Raw genomic sequence first — 12,501 nt, 5'->3', positions numbered from 1 at the left:
GATATCATGGTCTGTTGCTGCATGTCAATGAGACACTAGAAATGTAACATCATGGCTCCATGATGGTTCAGGTATAGAAAAATAAGACATTTAGGAAAGCAAGGCTTTCGATACAAAAACTTTAAAGCTGAATGTCCGTTTGCTATAGCAAAAAACCCTCAAAATTTCATAGCACTTGGTTTAACGTAGCAAGAAAATTATCAGTCTATTACTTAGTTCACATGCACAGACCCCAGAAATCATCACGATATTTTATAGATAGATAGGTATAAAACCACATACGTCTCAGCCACATGGTATTGTGTCAGTCCTTCACTAAGGTACAGATTTTCTTTGCTTCATCTAACAGTAGAGATGGAAAATTTAATAGCAGCATACCTGCTTTAATTCAATTTATTGCAGCATACTTATGTCAGGAGAAACTAACGGATGATACAGCCATGTGTTTCTCCAATACAATTATTCTTGTTTACAAAAAGAAGCCCATAACACAGCAGGAATCCCGTAACACGAGATGATATCTTTGCCCACCGCTCCAACTCCCTGTCCCGAAGGAACACAGACTTCCAGGAGAGCCATTTTGACAACTGGGCATTGGGCTACCATCAGGGTTTCCCCAGGAGACCCGATCCTCGTGTTCTGGGATAGGGCAGTGTTGGTAAAGAACCCCCAACGTTGCTCTCTAGATGAACCTGCGCTCAAGTGTGTTTCACACCACGGAAGCGCAACATTCTTCCTTTCTGCGATCAGGAGGCAACGCGCCCTTCAGAGTCCTGCAGCCTGCCGAGGATTTGTCCAAACCATATATCCTTTTCCAAAGAAACGGCAGTGAAAACGTTCTATAGATTTAACCACTGTCAGATGTTCTTTGAGCAGAATATTAATTTCTCTCCCGAGAACATAAACTTTTTGTTGTAATAAGCCACCATTCTCTCAAGTCCTTTGATTTCCTCTGTCAATACTGCCCCCAGCCCATAAGCGCTAGCATCTGTGTCCAGCCTGAGAGGTGTCTGAAACATGGGGAGGCTAAAATGGGAGCAGTTACAAGAGCTTTTTTCAAAAAATGAAAATATTAAATCACACTATGCTAGCCACTGAAATAGCTTCCTTCTCGCCAAACTCATGCAGTGGTTTTAAAATATTAACAAAGCCACAAATAAACGGCCTGAAATACTAGTAGCAGTAATCCTTAAAAAAACCCAGAAACCTTTACCTGACTGCCATTGTCTGGAGAGCTGGTCAGGATTGTCCTGCCTCCATTTTCTTTTTGTCTGTGAAAACCATTCCCTGGCTGGCTGTGTACTCATAATTAATTACACTTGCTTGCAATGATTCACTTGTCTTTGGATTTGATTTCAGGTGGATGACTTTCAACGTATTACAGACCATTTGTAAATACGTCAGTTCCTGTTCAAATGTTTTACTTCATACCAAGATATCATCTAGAGATAATCTGAAACAGGCATGCTGTACCATACCTTCTCCCCATCCTCTAAAACACAGCAGGTGTGGAGCCAAAAGCCATCTTTTTAAATTGCAGTAGGTCTTGTCCTGCTCTGAAACCTGTTCCCTCCCCCTTTTCCTGTTACTTGGCTCCGCAGAATCTGCTCAGGCCACCATTTGACTTTAATCAGAATTGTGAGTGAGGTCCAAAAATTGTTGAAAGCTCACTTATCCCATCCCAGTTCATTTCCTTGATGCCCAGTAGCACTCCTTACCGCTTTGCTTTTGCTAAGTAGCGAGGTGCAGTGTAATGGGTTGGTTTCCCTCAGAATCAATCTGTGGTAGACCACTGTGTGCATGCTGTACATTTATTGGATCCAGAGAACTGATTTTTAACTGGAAAAAACTTTTAGGGAATCTAAACAGTACACAGAAATTGTGATTGTGGCACAGCCGCAATGTCTTTATCCCCGCTAACACAAGTACCAACAGCAATGGCACCTCTAACTTCAGGACAGTCTCGCAAGCTCAGTGTAGTAGACCGTTACGACTTGTATTGATCTCTGAGCTCTTGTATTTTCAAAGTTACAGTTAGCTGTGCTAGCTGGGTTAAAGCTAGAGCAGGTATACCTACCTACAGCATCATATGCTGCGAGGAAATCACTTGAGAACATGCTGCAGCTCTGCCTTTAAATGAATTTAGAATTTAAGTTTCTCAGTGCAAAAGAAAATTAACCTCTCCTTCAGATCTAGCACCTAAGGTTTCTGCAAGGGCTTGGCCCTTAAAATATGACTTCCACCACTCTACCTTTACTTGGATAAAAAGATACTGCAACAAGTAGCTGCTGTACTAGTTCACTTCTGTACTAGGAAAATCTGCTCACTGTAAATCAGTTATCTACAAATACTCTGCTTCACCTGGGCCACATGATTAAAGAAAATTTCCAGAGATTTAATTTGTAAGACAATACTTCCAGCATGTATTACTCTATTACTAGCTAAAATGAAAACCAAATCCTTCCATAGCTTATCCGTCATTTTAGTTACAGTTCTTGCTCAGAAGAGGACAAATTTTCAAAATCGGTTTTCCCACCTTTTGGATGTTTCACATTCGCCAGCAGTTACTCTCCCTGCTTGAGACCAATTTATTCTTTTTCAGTCCACCTAGTCCAATAATTTCAGTTTGAGAAAGGGTACTTTATTCCATTCATTTCACAGATCCTAATATACATTCAAAAAGTAAACTGACCAAATCTAGAGAAAAGCTATAAGCTTTATCCTCATTCCTTTGGAGCTCAGCACTTTCAGCTTCATGTCTTCACATTTCCTGAACTGATTGAAGAACTATCCCTAGACATTTCTGAGGCTCTATCCTGGCCAGCCTCAGAACAGATTTTATGGCCAATTTTTTCATAAGTCTAATATTTAACTGAATTACTTCCTTTAATTTTTCCACAGCTGCCAATTTTCCTTGTTTTACAAACCAAGATTATCACTTTTCCTAATTGTACAGTAAGGCCAGGGATCAGATTAGGATCGCCCCTTTTCATCATTCATTTTATAAACAGTACTTGAGTTACGGGATTTGGCTGCTAGGAGCTCCAGTTTCTGCCCATCTTTCCAGTCATTCACTGGGGCTGTGATTTGAACAGACTGTATGTGCTCCTCCTAAAGCCCATAGCTCAGAAGTAGAGGGTTTGGTATTTTTTGAGCTGATCTGAAATATCCCATCTGAGTAGCTGTAAATTTCAAATTACAAGTAGTTTTTTCTCCTAACTTCTCATCTCAAAGACATCACTGACTGACAATCATTTTTTTACACTACGGACTTCAAATGTGACCTAAGATTCTTTGATTTCATTCCAAAATTGATATTTTAGTTTGTATCTTCATCTGTGCTAGCAAGTTCCAGGCTGGCCAAAACTTTCCTGGTCTCCGCTATCTTCTGGTAAGCTTTCCGGGTGATGGCAGTCAGATTCAAGACCATCTAAGGAACCTGAAGGTGTTCAAGTCCATGGAACCCGATGAGATGCATCCATGGGTCCTGGGGGAACTGGTGGATAAAGTGGCTAAGCTGCTATCCATCATACTTGAGAAGTCTTGGCAGTCTGGTGAAGCTCCCATTGACTGGAAAAAGGGAAACATAACCCCCATTTTTAAAAAGGGAAAAAAGGAAGACCCGGGGAACTGCAGGCCAGTCAGTCTCACCTCTGTGCCTGGCAAGATCATGGAGCAGATCCTCCTGGAAACTATGCTAGGGCACATGGAAAATAAGGAGGTGATTGGTGACAGCCAACATGGCTTCACTAAGGGCAAATCGTGCCTGACATTTGGTGGGCTTCTATGACAGGGTTACAGCATGGGTGGATAAGTGAAGAACAACTGGTATCGTCTACCTAGACTTGTGCAAGGCATTTGACATCCTTGTCTCTAAATTGGAGAGACATGGATTTGACAGATGGACCACTCAGTGGATGAGGAATCAGCTGGATGGTCACACTCAAAGACTTGCTGTCAATGACTCGGTGTCCAAGTGGAGACCCGTGATGACTGGTGTTCCTCAGGGGTTGGTACTGGGACTGGTGCTGTTTAACATCTTTGTTGGTGACATGGACAGTGGGATTAAGTGCACCCTCAGCAAGTTTGCCGATGACACCAAGCTGTGTGTTGTGGTCGACACGCTGGAGGGAAGGGATGCCATGCAGAGGGACCTTGACAGGCTTGAGAGGTGGGCCTATGCAAACCTCATGAAGTTCAACAAGGCCAAGTGCAAGGTCCCGCACTTGGGTCAGGGCAATTCCAAGCACAAATACAGGCTGGGCGATGAGCAGATTGAGAGCAGCCCTACAGAGGAGGACTTGGGCGTGTTGCTTAACAAGCTCAACATGACGTGGCAATGTGCATTTGCAGCCCAGAAAACCAACTGTATCCTGGGCTGCATCAAAAGAAGCATGACCAGCTGGTTGAGGGAGGTGATTATCCCCTCTACTCTGCTCTCGTGAGACCCCACCAGGAGTACTGCGTTCAGCTCTGAAGCCCCCAACATAAGAAGGGCATGGACCTGCTGGAGTGAGTCCAGAGGAGGGCCATGAAGATGATCTTGGGGCTGGAGCACCCGCCCTATGAAGACAGGCTGAGAGAGTTGGGGTTGTTCAGCCTGGAGAAGAGAAGGCTCCGGGGAGACCTTATAGCAGCCTTCTAGTACCTAAAGGGGACCTACAAGAAAGCTGGAGAGGGACTTTTTACAAGGGCGTGTAGTGATAGGACAAGGGGTAATGGCTTTAAACTGACAGAGGGTAGATTTAGATTAGATGTAAGAAAGTTCTTTGATGTGAGGATGGTGAGGCACTAGAACAGGTTGCCCAGAAAGGTTGTGGATGCCCCATTCCTGGAAGTGTTCAAGGTCAGGTTGGACAGGGCTTTGAGCAACCTCGTCTAGGGGAAGGTGCCCCTGCCCATGGCGCGGAAGGGTTGGAACTAGATGATCTTTATGACCCTTCCAACCCAAACCATTCTATGATTGTATTGCTGGATGAGGCAGCGACCTTGTCAGTTCAGTCTTGGAGGTCTTTATCCAGCCTTCTCATTTGGCCTGAGAATTTTGTAGATGTACCCAGAACTTTCTTTCTTATCACAGGTCTCAGTCCTTCCAGAAAAGGGCTTGCAGACATTGCAGATTTCAGTTGAAATTACATCTGACCATCTTTGATTTCTGCAAGTCCTGCAGAAAACAAGGTACCTGAGAAAAAAAAGAAAAAAGCAGCAACTACTTTTCAGATACTGGTGCTTAAAAACACTGTCTGGATGTTCTGAATTAATATTGTGTTAGAAGAAGCCAAATGGCTGTACGCCAAGACTCAACTCAAGGTGTATTTTTATGGCAAAGCTATAAACCCACAAAATCAGTGGTTTATAATGGAAATTCTGACACATTTTTAATATTAAGAGCAGAAATATACTGGTTGTGGCAAGTAAGTATTTGACAGCTGTGGTACTCACCTGTCAGCTGTACTGCCTAAACAAGTCCATTTTGATGGCAGGATTCCTCCTTTATCTCGTCTTGTTTCAGCCACACAGTTTTGGGGCAGATGGGTCCAGGCATATTCTGCAATTCATTCTGCAGCCTTTCAAAATCCTTCTTCTGGCTGATTACAGGGAAAAGCAGCAACTGGGATTCACAGAGTACTGAAGCCTGCAGTGTTCTGAAGCTTATTGCACTGACATGGCTCCAGGCAGAGCGCAGCTTTCATCATCCAAAAGATGAGAGTTTTCCATTGACACTGTTCCTTTTGAGTGGCACTTCCCACAGGGTGACAAGGTATTGTGGTTAGGAAGGACTGTGGGACTGAGCAGATGGGCCTTGCTTTCAATTTGAAACACAATCAAAAACTATCATTGGAAACTTGTTGATACCAGAGCTATGGATCAGCCCACGCACAGCTGGAGAAAGGAGCAACCTTGAGTGATACTTAGGGTACTCCATCAGTTTACATAGGCCTAAAGAATATCGACATGCTGTGAACGTGGTAATAATAAGACAATACTGGCAATAAAGATAAAGGACTAAAAGGAATTTCATAAGGTTGAAATGTCTTACAAATAAATACTATACCTAACACAGTATGTTACAACTCTAATTTGAAAAAAGACCAGGGAAAGTTTTATCTGCACATTAATGCTCTAACTGGTCACCTACATTAGTAGCCTCCCATCAACATATCATTTACAACATACATATCTATCTATCTATCTCAAGGAAAAGTAGGAAGGAGAAGCGTGAAAAGGTAGAGCTATTTTTCTTTACAAATATGCAAGATGACAATGTTCAAAACAAAGGTATGCACTGGCTCTATATCTGATCTGTCTGTATAGCTTCTATTAAACTTGAGATTTCCAAATATAGTTAGGGGGGTTACAGATAATTTTCCCATCCCAAGCATCTTGATTTGCAGTCATATTCTTCAGGAAAACCAAAAAAGAAATGAGTCAGTCTTTGATTGTCAGAACAGAAGTTGAGACACGCATACACACGCTTATGTACACATCTTGAACTTATTTCATACTTCACACACAAGTTGGAAAAAAAAGATTGTGACTCAAAGAGAATGAAATCTAAACACAATAAACATAGGATGATGGATTAAACTTTCCAAGTAGCATGCAAGCCTTCTATGCCATAAGATTAACTTTTGCTACTCTTAATGCACAGATTAACTGCAACAGCAAATAACAATGCAGAGAGCTTTTTCTTTTAAATAAAATGGAGAGGAAATGAAAACCAAATTACATGTTACATAAAATAATATATCTAGAGATGAAATAAAACATTTGTGACTGTGAACCAGGATTCATACCTTTACTTTCAACATCTTCAATTAACACTGCTAGGAAATTTAACACAATTAAATTAATGTTCTAAAGGGTATGCTGGATCGAGGGAAGCAGAGCCTGGGGCATACTAACTGGCTGTGGTCTTTAAGAAAGTCTAACAGCTTAAAGACATAAGGAGATTTTACTTGCATCTTGAGAATATTATTCATAAATATACATTAGCATTTATAGAATGCCTAGAAATTAAATCAAAGCTAAAAAAAGGCATTGTTTTGTTTCAAATCACAAGCAGGCTGCTTGTCTCAGATTTGAAAACCTCTGATTCTCCACAGGACTGTCTGTAAAAACAAAATGCTGCCATAACGATTTAAGACAGGACTGAAACACTATTGACCTACACAAAAAGTTGAATACAAGGCAAAAATCAGATGGAAAGACATCATATGAATGAATCCTAGCAAAGATACATCTAGATAAATCGATAATTATGTAGTCAGAAGTTTTCAAAGGACTGTGAATTCAGAAGAAAGTCAATGCTTATACAAGCTTGTGCTTTCCATGCTGGACACATTAGTAGAGTTAGCTAAACTGTCTACAGTCTGCCTGACAGACAAGAAACACCTTGGTGGTTATGTGCTCTAGCGTTTTTCTTTGGAAATACAACTGGTATGTGAGACTTAAACGTCCTGGCTTCAGCTTGGATTAGGAGACCATTATAAGGTAATACACACACCCCCTTTTATCAGTTACGGCCGATACTGTTTTAAAACGTGGTACAAAGCATGTCGCTGCTCTACTCAGTTGACATGTCTTTAAAGTCTGCGTATCTACATATCTAGTCTACATAACTTTAAGTTAATTATTTTAGTGGCTGTTTTCATGTTTGTATATAGGTAAAAGATAGACGAGGGTATTTTTAATATTCTAGTAATGGAGGTTATGTTCAGGCAAAATTCTGTCATCAACAGAAATAAGGGATCCTCCCTCCTGCCTTCATTGCATATCTTTTCTGAACAAGTGGTACCTATTATACTTTCCACTATTTACTTCAGTCAGCCTTTTGGGTGCTCTAGGCATATACACATACATAGTTAGAAATTAACATTCATTTAAAAAATATAAAATCAGTTCTGATGCAACATGGTAAGCTGAAGGAAAGTATTAATGTGTCTGGGGAAAGAGTCTTTGGCAAGAGAGTTTATTTTTCTTTTTGTGGAGATCAGGCTTTTCTTTATGATTAGACTCATATGTTTCTTGTTGGTTACTTAGGTTAATTTTTAAATATAAATTAATGTCTATGTTAGTTTAATCTCTCTATTTGGATGCTATTGGAATGGAGCCCCAGCGTGGGTACGTGCCCAGGTCTTCTCCAGCTGTGCCTTGCAAATGAGGAAAAGGAAGGAGATTGACAGCAGCTCTTGTTGCTCCCCAGACCAGCTCTGCAAATCTACAACAGCCACAGTGCTTTCTTTGGACCAGCCTTCCTCCTTTTATTAGCTCCTAGCTGCTTTTCTGGGTAAGAAAATCAATGGAAAATGGATTTTTAAAAATATTTGTTTTGGTGTAAAACAAAGATAGCCCAAGAAAAGTACTTCAGGCAGAAATCTCATGACTGAAGAATTAGACTAGTAAGATTTTAAAACCAAGCTAAGAGTTAAGGGTTTTCTTAATTTTACTTTCCTTGGAAGCAACAGAAACTAACAAACCCTTTTTTGGTACAATGATGCTCAGGACCCTTGAGGGTCTAAGTATCTCCTTCTGACATGATTTAAGTCAAGAGATTTTTCTTAAATAGTATTAACTATTAGACTATTAGAGTTAAAGAAAGATATACAACTTTCACCACTGAGATGTGAAACAACTCAGTCCCCTACAGTCCAAGCAGCAGAAGGGCTAGAATATTTCGGCTATGGCATGGGAGCAGGATGTGGAAAGTTGGAAGGTCATTGGAAAAAATATGTGCCATAGGAACTCTGTTTTGTTCCATTTTGAAATCATCAGGGGAAAATTGAGGGATGCAAGCCATGAGTACGAATACAACCCCAAGCAGGGGGAGTGCAGCTGTTACGGAACTGGTGCAGCTCCAGGTCTGCAGTGGGAATTTGGGAGATCCGCTTTGTTGGCGTTTCCCAAAATGGCCACCCTACACCACTGTGCAAACCCCATTTACCTGGGCATTGCACAGAGGCAGAGGACTGATCCAGCGTCTGCGAATGTGTCAGATATAGTCAGTCTGGATGGAGCAGAAGAAATCCTAAAATCACTCAGGCAAAGATAAATCTGTTTCTTAGGCCCTGCCTAGCCTATGAAAAGATGGGTTCTGTCCCTCACTGCCAGGGCTGGAGAGGTGTGGTCAGCTAGGTACATTTGATCATGTATATGGTTGGACTACACAAAACTGAAATCGCTTTGCAGAACTAGTGTTCGCTGAAAATATTATGCTAACCCTATAGCAGCAGCCTTGCTGGGCAGACAATGTCAACCTGCCAAATATAAAAAATGAGGTTTTGTTAAGCTACTTGTTATTAGCTGCTCAAACCTTGACTGCAGCTGAATGAAGAAACCCCAACATTCCCACGACGAACACATGGCTTAACCAAAATACAGGAGGTTCTTTCCTCGGAGAAGATGACAAGTCTAGGAATAATTGTTAAAATAAATACTTGAAAACTTGGCTCTCTTTCTTCACCTACACAAAAAGGAACAGTTAAATCCATAAGCCGAAGTTTCTGACTAACTTTTACAAAGTATTTCTCCTTTAAAACAGTTTAGCAGCACACTTTGATCTTTGTGTATGAAATACTACATCTTTTAGGGTAATCATAGTCAATGTCCAGTCCCATTTTAAAGTATAATTTGTGGCTTTAATATTTACAAAGTTGTTTTGAGGAAACACACAAAATATAATTCAGTCAGTATTGTTTATGTCTGGTTTGAAGTCACAGATGTTACAAATTGAAGTTAAGATATTCAAATTTTTCACATCTTTTTGAATTTTAAATTGTGCCTATGGGACAAAACGTCTTCCTTCACTGACTGATCTCCAGTTGATTTCAGGATGATTTGATTTCTACCTGACATTAGAAGACATAAATTGGCTAAAAGTAAATTCTGGATCATATTAAGGATTATTTTTCTTGCCAAGTAATATTATCCGATAAGTCTATATAGTATAAACCACCACAGTAAAGGAATAATTACAAATGAATTATTTCCATACAAAAAGAAACTGATTAAGAAATACAGCACATAACTTCCTTATATCAGTGTAACACTACCATTTCACATATACAGGGCTGTCTGAAAAGGCCTGGGATAAAGGCTAGTGTACGCGGTGGGAGAGACTACTTGGAGAGTAGATTAATGGAAAATGAAGAGCATAGAGGATGTTCACTGACTCTAGCACAAATTACAGCAACAATTTAAACACAGATCAATACAAATAAAAGTTTATATTGACAGAAATCTTACCTAATACAACACATACCATTTCATATGTAGTAATAATAATAAAAAAAAAAAAAGAAAAAAGGATTGGCTCAATCCTGTAAACTCTTTAATGCGAGTACCTACAACATTTTCACGTCTTCCTGTCTTATTTGTGATTGCTTTCAGAAAATTGGATAAACTGTACTACCTTCAGTTGCCTTAGGAATAACATCTCTAATAATCTGACAGTGTAAGTCACGCAATACTCCTTGTGCAAACAAGGAGGACTGGACAGGAAGATAGCAGTTTCTTTTTTTGGAATTACTTTACTGCATCGCCTCCAAAAGAAAACTGGTATGTGCTCCTTAGATGAGAAAATACGATATTCCTTCAAGCACAAACCAGTATTTAATTTGTAATAGCATTCATCTGATCCAGTTTTTAAACAGAAATAAACGCAGAAGACACCATCTTCAGAACCCAGAAAGAAAAAAGGCTCGCGTGCCTTGAGAGCCATTGTTACCAGAGAATAAGTTTTCCCAAGAGGCACCAACAAAATTAAAAATAGGTGGCAAAGATAAAATGAAGCAAATGCTTATAAAAAAGGAACATCCACTATCTCTGTTCCTTTCCAACAGACAACCCCATCTGGAATTTATTTTTAGGATGCTCATTCCTTCTCACAGATTCAATGCTACCCATTTCACACCATTTAACTATTGAAAGCTCTTGAAATTCCGGACCAGAGAAGCCAGAGCCCAGTGTATTTCACAGTGATGTAGCTAATGTGTCAGACTTGTAAAATAGCTCTTAGTGGTAGACCTCCATTTAGAGAAAGACGGAAACTAGCTTTAAATACTTAAGGCTTTAATATCTAGTCCATTACGCTGCAGCAAGGTCTTGTAAAGAGTCAATTATGGGATACTTCTGATTTGATCCACATGCAAGGGAAATCCGCTTCTTTGCCTTTAAACCTCTGTAGTAAGTGTCCTGTTTAAATAATTAGTGACACTTTTTCTTTGATCAAATTGATTCACATTGTTATTCTTTTATGTTAATTTAAAACTTAATCCATGTAAAATCCAAGACAGATCTTAATCCATCATTCAGAGACCTTTTACAAAAAGGCACTATCATGAGATTGTCCAGAAAACACGACAGGTTAAAGACAGTAGTGAACCAATGCGAAGTAAAATGCTTTTTTTTGGCCTTCTGAAAACCTGTGAATCACCAACCAAGTTAATACTAGTAGCATTGGTAAGCTGTGCGACAATTTGGAAATAGCTGTAAGCGGAGACACAAGGCTAGCAGCTACTCTAGCACAAAACCTATTCTCCAGCATATGTAATGATGAAGCCAAAATCTGAGCGTTTCCTGCCATTAAAAATGTGTTAATAATGGAAAATATTTTAAAATAAACTGCAGCTACTTTTACTTATATTCTTGCTTTCTATTCAAAGCTTAGTTGTCCAGGTTACAGGGAAGTTACCAGCAACAAAGTTGGAAGGGTTTTCAGGCCAGACAGAGCTAGTTAAGGTGCTCAGCCAGCAGAGCAGCAGTAGAAGAAAAAATACTCTCAATATTTATTGTTTTATGTCCATGCCATTGCCTTTTGTAAGATATTTCTAAAAATCTATGAATGAGAGGTTGGTAATAAAGTTACCTGTGTAAGTGCATAAATATTTAAGTTTTGTCCAAGCCCATAAATTCAATAGTCCATGCCAACTCTTCACTTGCTGTACACTTTCAAATAATTTGAATTAGTATCTCTACAGTGACATAAAAATTAGTTACAGTCTTAACTGAACATGAACTGATAATTTCTGGATAGGAGAGTTACATTTTACCATAACATTTCAGATGCTTGTATATTTTCTACTAATAATTAAAAAGTTATGCTTCTAGACAGCAGCACTGTCATTTAATGACAAATGAGGCACGGGAACTACTTTGTTAAAGTACTGCTGTATGTTTCTTCAAAAGGCTCGATGGAGGAGTACGTAAACCCTCCAAGTGTTTTTCTAAAATATTACTGCAATACTGCAAAAGAAATAATATCAGATAATATTTCACAATAATTTAAAAAAAAAAACCTTAAGGAAAACAAGATTACCATTTTGTTTAACTGCATGACAAAATCCTTGAGCAAAATTGTTTTATAAAATGACTAACAGAATGTAATTGCTGCAAAATTTCCACGTGAGCACGAACAGCTAGGTCTTGAGGACCTCTGCTGTTCAGGCGGTGCACTGTACAACTGCATGTTCGGAATGTTAACTCCGCTCAACAGCGAAGGTG

Source organism: Buteo buteo, chromosome 7 (genome assembly GCF_964188355.1).
Source record: "Buteo buteo chromosome 7, bButBut1.hap1.1, whole genome shotgun sequence".
Lineage (NCBI taxonomy): Eukaryota > Metazoa > Chordata > Aves > Accipitriformes > Accipitridae > Buteo > Buteo buteo.
This window is presented reverse-complemented; position numbering follows the sequence as displayed.